General features: G+C 35.1%; 1 long non-coding RNA gene across 2 annotated transcripts; it reads right to left on the reverse strand.

Moving 5' to 3' along the window:
• Positions 1–6,719: 6,719 nt before the first annotated feature.
• LOC134272651 (uncharacterized) lies at positions 6,720–8,819 on the reverse strand. 2 transcript variants are annotated; one of them, XR_009993243.1, is made up of 3 exons: positions 8,750–8,819; positions 7,670–7,850; positions 6,720–7,377 (listed from the first exon to the last, which is right to left on the reverse strand). It is a non-coding gene; the product is annotated as an uncharacterized LOC134272651 (long non-coding RNA). The 2 variants fall into 2 exon arrangements; XR_009993244.1 differs by lacking the exon at positions 8,750–8,819 and adding an exon at positions 7,953–8,190.
• Between the last annotated feature and the right edge of the window lie 323 nt (positions 8,820–9,142).

Raw genomic sequence — 9,142 nt, forward strand, 5'->3', positions numbered from 1 at the left:
GTAAACATATTAAAGTAGCAATATTTCAACGAAAAAATCTTAGGAAACTTGTATTATTGAGGAACGTATCATCTGTCCTTGAGGAATCACTGTCTAGTAAGTGGAGTATGCCCAGGGTATCAATAGTTGGAAAAGCGGGATAATTTTCATTTATTATCCCTGGCATACTGTATTAAACAGACAGTGATTCCTTATATTTCTATTTCACTGCAAAATAAAATTGTAAATTTAAATTTCTAAAATATAGTCTAATAGATTGAAATTACACGAGGCCTCATATGTCAATTTCAATAGTCCCCGCCTGTTGACGTCAAACGCAAAGACAATTGCACGAGATTCACATGCATAGTAGGCGTCTGACACAAAGACAGACGCATCGGATGTACATGCGCATTTGGCCTCACTAGCTCCTGGTGTACCGCTTGGCGAAATTTACATGCCGCCAGAATGATTAAGAAATAAAACATCTGACTGTCAATGAGTTATCACAGAGAAAACAAACAGAAATGGAAATAGTTGTGATTTACCTGAGGGGATGTTGTACAGGGAGTTATTGGTTATTGTCCCTATTCTCCAGTGGTTTGCAGGATAAATTTCATGTTCAATGCGACAGTCATATCCGCGTCCGTTTAATCCACATAATCGAACAGAATGTTCTCGAAATACTGGGCCTATATTATCTACACGCCAGCTACATAGGTCGGTTTTGAAATCACAATTCACTGCAAAGGAGAAAACCTACAGTAACATTCATAGCTCGTTGCTGAGTTATAAATAGTTTAAACCGCCTGGCCGGTGGGTCAACTTGGTGCCCTTTTTATGCAAATGAGGTAGAAAATGCTGGATTAAGATTGGTTAGGGAGGTAAACCAAGTGCATTTTTGGCGCCCAACGGGTTCAACACGCGCCTCACCCCCTCAGCACTAGGTTGGGTTGGTCAACGGAGTGCACTTTTGGATGAGCGGGTCAACTGAGTGCACTTTAAGATAGGTGTGTCATCAAAGTGCACATTTGGCTGGGGAGGTCAAAGGAGTGCAATTTTGGGTCCTGGATGGCTGGATCTAACTGAGTGCACTCTGAATAGGGAGTAAACTGAGTTCAGTCAGGTTGGGTGGGTCAACTTGTCTTCCATCTTAAGGTTTTTTTAAAGCCCCTGACAAAAGACTGATTTTAAACTCTCTCTGGTTTGGTTTATATAACTTTTTTATTTTTTTTTTACAAGAAATAAAAAAAAACTGCATTTCTGAATCAGGGATCAGCAATGATGTTGTTTCACTTAATTATTTAATGGAAATGACTGAGTATTATGGATATCTGTTTAGTTTGACCTACTTTTGTTTACATTTTTTTATGAAGGTCTTCTTTGCATTTAAGGATTTCCCTAATAAGACCTTCTTCTGTATCCATCAGGTATATTAGTCTCTGAAAATCAAAGCATTTTACAGCAGAAAAAGATTTACCAAGAGAAAGTTTCAAAAATTTAATTATCTAAGCAGTTATTAATTAACAGAAATCGCATTTAAGTCTATGGATACAAGCGATGATTACTGTGTCATACCTAATGTGACCTGATGTTCTTTAACATTCATATAAACACTGTCATGTTTGCCTAAAATGCAGTAGGAGATCCTCAAAATGCTATAATCTCAAAAATCCTTACTCATATATTTTGTCTTTATATATCTTATCTTAGATAGACCTTTTTATGAAACATGAAGAATTTCTTCTTTAATTTGTCACTCATACTTTCATGTTTTTATGCCAAAACATCCTGGTGAAAACAGAAATGGGCCAGGGTTAAGTAAGCAAAAGTATCTGTAGATTTTCTGAGATGTGCCCCCCCCCCTCTTTTCATTTTAACCTTCATGTAGTCAGTGATGTCAAACTCTACATGTGAAATATTTATTGAGTGCATTATAAGTAAATGACCAAGGTTTAAAAACCAACTAAATGGTGACAAGTGATTTTAAGAATGTAATAACTTTAATATTATTATTTTTTAAAACTGTCACCCCTGGTGTTTATTATATACACTTCTAAATAAACATCTTCAGCATCTTTTCGAACAAGAGGCCCAAGGGCCTTGAATCGCTCTTCTGATAAATTATACAATCTATCCTAAGACCCAAGATGCATCAACTGACAAAGTTTGATGATTCTTAGCCAGTTAGGGCTGAAGATATTTAAATGTAACTATAAAATACTATAAGTAGGTCATGGTGACCTACTTTTTGATTGAAATTTTTTGAGAACACAATAATTGACAAAGATTGATTCTAAGCCAATAAGTACTTGAGATATTCAAAAGTGGGTCACAGTGACCTACTTATATGTCAACATTCTCCGAAAACCCAAGGTGCTTAATTTGACAAGGCTTGACAATTCTAAGCCAATAAGTACCCTAGAATACTTAAATATAGCCATAAATGTCACATGTAGGTCACCGTGACCTATATTTTGATCATCATTTTCCGAGAACCCAGGAAGCATCAAATAACAAAGTATGATGATTCTAAAGCAATAAGTACCCGAAATACCTAAATATAGCCATAAAATGACAAAAGTAGGTCATTGTAACCTACTTTTTGACCTGCTTTTGGTCAACATTCTCCAAAAACCGAAGATGCATCTACTGACAAAGTTTGATGATTCTAAGCCAATCAGTACCTGAGATATTCAAAAGTGGGTCACCGTGACCTACTTTTTGGTCAACATGCTCCGAAAACCTAAGATGCATCAAATGACAAAATTTGATGATTCTAAACCAATTAGTACCTGAGATACATAAAACTAGCCATAAAATGTCAAAAATAGGTCATTGTGAACTACTTTTTGGTCGACATGCTTCGAAAACCCAAGATGCATCGAATGACAAAGTTTGATGATTCTAAGCCAATAAGTACCCGAGATACTAAAATATAGCCATAAAATGTCAAAAGTAGGTCACCATGACCTACTTTTTGGTCGTTAATCTCCGAAAACCCTAGATGCATCAACTGACAAATTTTAATGATTCTAAGCCAATTAGTACCTGAGATACTTAAATCTAGCCATAAAATGTCGAAAGTAGGTCACAGTGACCTACTTTTTGGTCGACATTTTCTGAAGACCAAAGATGCATCAACTGACAAAATTTGATGATCATAGGTTTAATAGTATTCAAAATATGCCTTTTAAACAAATTGAAAACAAATGCCTGCAAAGTTCAAAAAATAGGTCACAGTGACCTACTTTTTGATAAATATGTTTTAAGGCCTCTAGATGCATCAACTTACAAGATTTGGTGATTCTAAATCTCTCGGTGTCTGAAATAATGGGATTAAATGTTTTAGAAAAGATTAGCCATAAAATTCAAAAAGTAGGTCACGATGACCTACTTTTAAGTTGATTTTGTTTGTGAACCCAAGATGCACCAACTGACAAAGTTTTATGATCATAGGCCTTAAAGTGTTCAAAATATGCCTCCAAATCAATTTGAAAACAAAAGCCTATAAAATTTATAAAGTAGGTCACCGTGATCTACTTTTGTATTAACATGATGTCAAGTACTGAGATGCATCAACTTACAAGATTTGATGATCCTAGTCTTTACAGTAAGTAAAATATCAACGTTTTTAATAAGTGTAAATTTTGGTCAACTTTGAAGTGACCTTGAGACCACGCCTTTGCCCCAGGGTCATGCCTTGAACAATTTTTAATCTTCAACATATCCCGACCCTTGTATGTAAGTTTGGTGAAAATCTGCCTGGTGGTTCTGGAGAAGAAGCTTTTTTATCAACCAGTACTTTTGGTTTTAATTTCGTGATTATCTCCCCTTGTTTTAGGGTCCCACCCTTAATTTTAGTATAAATGTTAGCCCTTGGGCCAAGGATACCCTGTGACAAATTTGACAATAATTGGCCAAGGGGTTCTTGAGTTATGGCCCATATTCTAAAAAGTTAACGCACACCGCACGACGCACACCGCACAAATGGCCATAGCATTAGCTCTTTGAGCCTTTGGCTTAGAAGAGCTAAAAATTGAGGTTGGCCCTAAAAAAAGGGTCTTTTTTGTTGTTGTTGTTGTTCTAAAGGGTTTATCGTCTGCCTCTCCCGGCTGTCTGCAGTCTGACTGGTTGTATCGACAGAGGGGGCAGCCCTCCTCTATCCACTAAAAGGGCGGCGCTGATATAGCAGGCAGCCCGCTGCTCACATTGACCACAGATGTAATTTGTCTCCTCATCATCACACAAGCAGAGGACATAATATGAAATGGCGACGTCTACCTGTATGCCCACCTGGGGACGACTCCGTAAAAATGAGGTCTTTCCTGGGGATGTGGTGGTACTTAGGGCCCCTAAGTCTCTGGGGCAGGACTGGAGGGGCTGTCTGTCAATTCAAAATTCCTTGCCTCCGGTGATAGACTGTCAGGTGGGGATGGTGACAATAGTAGCGCACTCCTGGAGTAGGATGTAGCCCTCTGTGTTCGTCTTCTTCTGTCATTAAGCCTCACACTCCCCCTTATTCCAGCTCCCCAAAACTTGCCCTGTATCCATCCTCCTGACCTCCCAAATTGTGATAAGTTCTATGCCTGACAACATGAATATTTCATCGTGGAATTCTTGGTTGGATTCCTCAGCAGCCATCTCAACAGAGTTGATAGCTTACGAATGGCAGCTCGGCCCCAGGGGCGACAATTTATCGACAGAACATGAGCGTCTGAGAAACCACCTTAAAAGCCCGAATGTAACCTAGTAAACAAACTGAGGCAAAATTTGAAATGTATTCAATATGTACATTTTGATGGATTATTTATTGTAAATTCATAATCGGATTAAATCATGATTCAGGTCTAAAGAAAGTAGGTTTCCCGCATTTTTTGATATTATATTTGATTCATGACATTGTTTGGTGACTTTTAAATTCAGAAAAACGTCGAAGCATGGTGGGTCGAAAGCAATGACCTTGATACCTAAAAATATTAGTTTAGCTTTATTACAGCGAGATAGGAAGAAAAAGCACTACTTATTAGGAGATGGGACAGAGGGAAACAGGCAGATATAGTTTTTAGTTCGATTCAATCCTCCTAAAGGGAGAAATACAGTTGGCGTGGGTCGGTCTATACACACAGGGTCAGGGTGTCGGCCATTTTTTTTTTTCATATTCAATTTAGACACTCAGAACTTCTCTACCTGAGGATATTAAACTCTACAAACAGTCCTTAAAGATGGTTTCACATTTCGTGGATGTTGTTTGACACTTGTAACAAGATTTATTTTCATTCTAATTGTTTCTCGGGAAAAATAAACAAACCGAGATTACAAAGCAGACGATCTTGTAGTAGAGTCATATGTAGTTCTTAATATTGACGGTTACAATTAAGATTTGTTATAGGGAGCTCCATTGGTAGCGCGTCGGCCTGCAGATCCAAAGTGTCAGAGTTCGAACCTCGGAAGTCAGGGTTTCTTTTAAGAGCATGTCTACGAGAAAACCATGCAAAAGGTTATGGGAGCAAGGTTCTCTGATCAACTTCATGTTTTGTGTGTAAATTTCTTCTATAATATGAAATGTTTTGCCACAAAATTTTTTTCAGTGTGGTCTCACTTAAGGGGTTAAATCGACACTGTTACTAAAAATAGAATTCTTGGTCCTTACGCAGGGTGAAAACAGGAATTTTATGGGATTTTATATTTAAAAATCCAGCATTTTACTTGATAATGATATAAAATATCCATATATGGTTGAAGGTAACAAGATACACTTGTTTCGGAAAATTTTTCATAATCACAAACTGTGCCCTCGTTTAAGTGCAAAAAGGTCACAAATCTGGCATATTTCCAGATTTCTGAAAACTGGTGAAAATATTCACTTTTCAAAAACCTATAACTCAGAAAGTGACGCTTAGAATCAACTCTATCTCATTCCAATTATTAGACAACATATCTGTCTACATTATATAAAAAATCTGTCTTTGGACTCTCAAATATTTTGCTGTACTTTTTACTTAAAGTTGGACATTTTTTTGTGAATTTTCAAATTTTCTCATCCCTGAACTTCAGCAAAGAGTTATTTTGCTGATTTGAATATTTTCAAAAGTTCAAATACTGCTGTTGAAAAATACCAGGATATTATACATTTTTGTTTTCAATCAATAATTATTTCTTAGGGGGTTAATTGGGGGGGGGGGGTACTAGAATTGTATTATTTTACATTTTCTTTGAAAAGGGTGATATTCACATACTGCTTAGTACCTCTTTGTCAATCAGGACCAAGTGTGTTCTCTCTTATCTTAAAGAAAACATTTGCTTGATAGATAATAAACATAATACACTGGTACCTACTAATAAGTAGATGGCCCCTTTTAATTTGGAGTTCACAAGGTCAAAGGTCAAGGGTTATAATTCTCAATATACCAGTATGTAGATTTTAATCATTCAAAATCTTGAGGACCCATTGCTTGACAGACATCAAATTTGGTACACTGGTTTCTTGAAAAGTAGAGGACCCTTTTAGATTTTGAGGTCACAATGTCAAAGGTCAAGGGTCAAACTGAACAAAAAGGAATATCAGAGCCATTTTCTTGACAGACATATTGTCATGGCAACAAACTCAAAATGAAAGAACACCAAGTTTTAAAAATCAACAAATTAGAACATTTATAATTTTTAATTTCATTGCAGATATTACTCTATAACTAAGTACATTCAACAACAAAAAAAATTACAATGCTTGACTACTTCCTGATATTTTATATTCATTTCCAAAATTAAAATGACCTTGAAATTTTGTATGCTTGAAAAAAATCTACTTGCTTAAGTATACATCATGGTTCTAAATTAAGATAAGATTTAAAAGAAAAAAATCACAGTTTCCCAAATCATATTCTGAATTATTTGCTATACCTGTATACAGGAAATTAGTCTTTATAATAGTGTTATATTTGGTAAAAACTAAAGCACTGTTGACCTTGAACTTTGATCTTTTCTAACATAACAAACACTTAAAATTTACTCTGAATTTTTGTGTATTCCTGCAAGTGAAACCTGATACATATTAAATATCAAGATGTTAACTATGTTTAAGTACATGTACCAATAAAATCGTACAAATTAACATATATGAAATACCCTGAAATTTTGGATACTACACAAGCTTCTTCAATCATAAACTGTCTTTTTTTCTTCATGTTTGGTACACCATTTGGGTTGATCTTGAGGTCTCAAGCTTTTAAAATCTATAAGGTGTATCCAAACTATTCTGTTCAGTATGACCCCATTTTCTTCCTATGTAGCATCCAATAACTTCTGGAGAAATTGAACAAGCACTGAAATTTCCACTCCTGGTTTAAAGAAGAACTGGACTGTCTCCTAATACACAAAAGTAGTACTCAAAGCATGTACCTGTGAAAAAGGACAGTTTTCAAATTAAATTGAAATAAACCATACTAGACATATTCTAAGATTTTCAAAATAAATGTCATGTTTATGATAATGCTACATTTATATTTTCCAATTGAAGAAAATGTCATCAAATGACTTGGGTAAGATTCTTCACAAATTCTTCTGGCTATCTTTGAAGAAAACAACAGCTTCATATATCCTTGAAGTAAAGTAACAGAATAGGGAGAAAAGGCAAATCGACAGACAGACAAGGCAATTGCTATACATGTACTATAATATAATATATCTTTACCATTTTCTCAGCAGTGGCAAGTAATTGGTAATGCTTATGCTGCATTGTCTCTCCTCTTCTTATTTCTGGATTCTGTTCACAAAACTACATTGGAAACCATATGTAGTAATTCTTTATAGCTCCACAGCTGAAAATCCCATTGTAAAGCCCAGCCCTAACCAGGGAAATTAATTTGAATAATCTGAAATTGCACAAGAAATATAAGAATGAAATATGAAATATACTTTACAAAGTATAATTTCCCAGACTTATATTTATAATATTAGTTGTTTTAAACACAAACCTGTCAAGGAACACATGGTGACCTTTAATTTGAAAAGTCTGCAGTCTGCACAAGTATTTGACAACAACTTTTTTTCTAATAATTGTGATCTCCCATAAAGAAAATTCTACTATTCCATAAAGCCGAAAATCATAAGTGTAGCCATCTTCATAACATCTCATAAATATGTGAAAAAAAATATTTTGTTAAATGAGATTCTTTATAATCATGGATCCCACATATGAGGTAATAATGGTGATTTAATTGACAGTGAAGACCCATCTATCCAATTCTTAACGTACCCTACTAGTAAACAGTCTAAGACTTTGAAAACCCTGGACCTATTCAACTTTTCATTCCCTCTTCATCACCCAACAAAGGCTACTTATGCTATTTATAATTCTGCAGATGTGAATATTTTGCAATATTGTTGAATTTATACAGATATTTTTGTTGCTATATGTACATGTACCAACCTTGAAATTTCTCTTGACATGTTTGCTAAGGTATATATTCAGGTCCAGTACAATCACTAGATTTAGCTATGCAGGTAGAAGTTTTTTTTATAGAAATAAATTACTTTGATACAGAGCTCAATAAAGCTACTTAAGGTAGGTAAATAAAGCTAACCAAGTAGGTAAATCAAGCTACGTAGCTATAAAAAAAATCTAGTGATTGTACCAGACCTGATATTGTCTTGTAAAAAATCTTCTCTTGTACATAATCAAGTCCCCATCAAAATTGTTTATTTATTTATTTTTTACATATCAATAAGCCTTTTTATAAGTACATAGTATTATAAACAAATGTCCAACTACCTGTTTCTTTTTCAAATTCAAACATTGTTGATTCGGTATCATCATCACGAGATCATCATCACTACATCCGTCTCGCTACCAATTGAATTTCCGCTGTCAGAATCGTATTCATCAAAATAAGAGCCAGAATCTGAAGACTCGCTGACAATTCACGCACCTGAATCTTTTTCTGAGGACGATACAACTACAAAACGTCGCAGGATGCCATAATGTTTACACGTGGTTAAGGAACCGTATATCGATCCCGATGGATTTCATAATTTTGTATGTAATTTATACATAGGCCATTAGTACATGCTAGTATATACGTAACAAATTATATTCACAGGAAAGGACAATTTTCTTCAAATCACTAATAATTTTGCCTGAAACGATTAGATAACTTCGTAAACA

The sequence above is a fragment of the Saccostrea cucullata genome, unplaced genomic scaffold, assembly GCF_032062105.1.
Source record: "Saccostrea cucullata isolate Sc308-1 unplaced genomic scaffold, CSIRO_AGI_Scuc_v1 ctg8335, whole genome shotgun sequence".
Taxonomy (NCBI): Eukaryota; Metazoa; Mollusca; class Bivalvia; order Ostreida; family Ostreidae; genus Saccostrea; species Saccostrea cuccullata.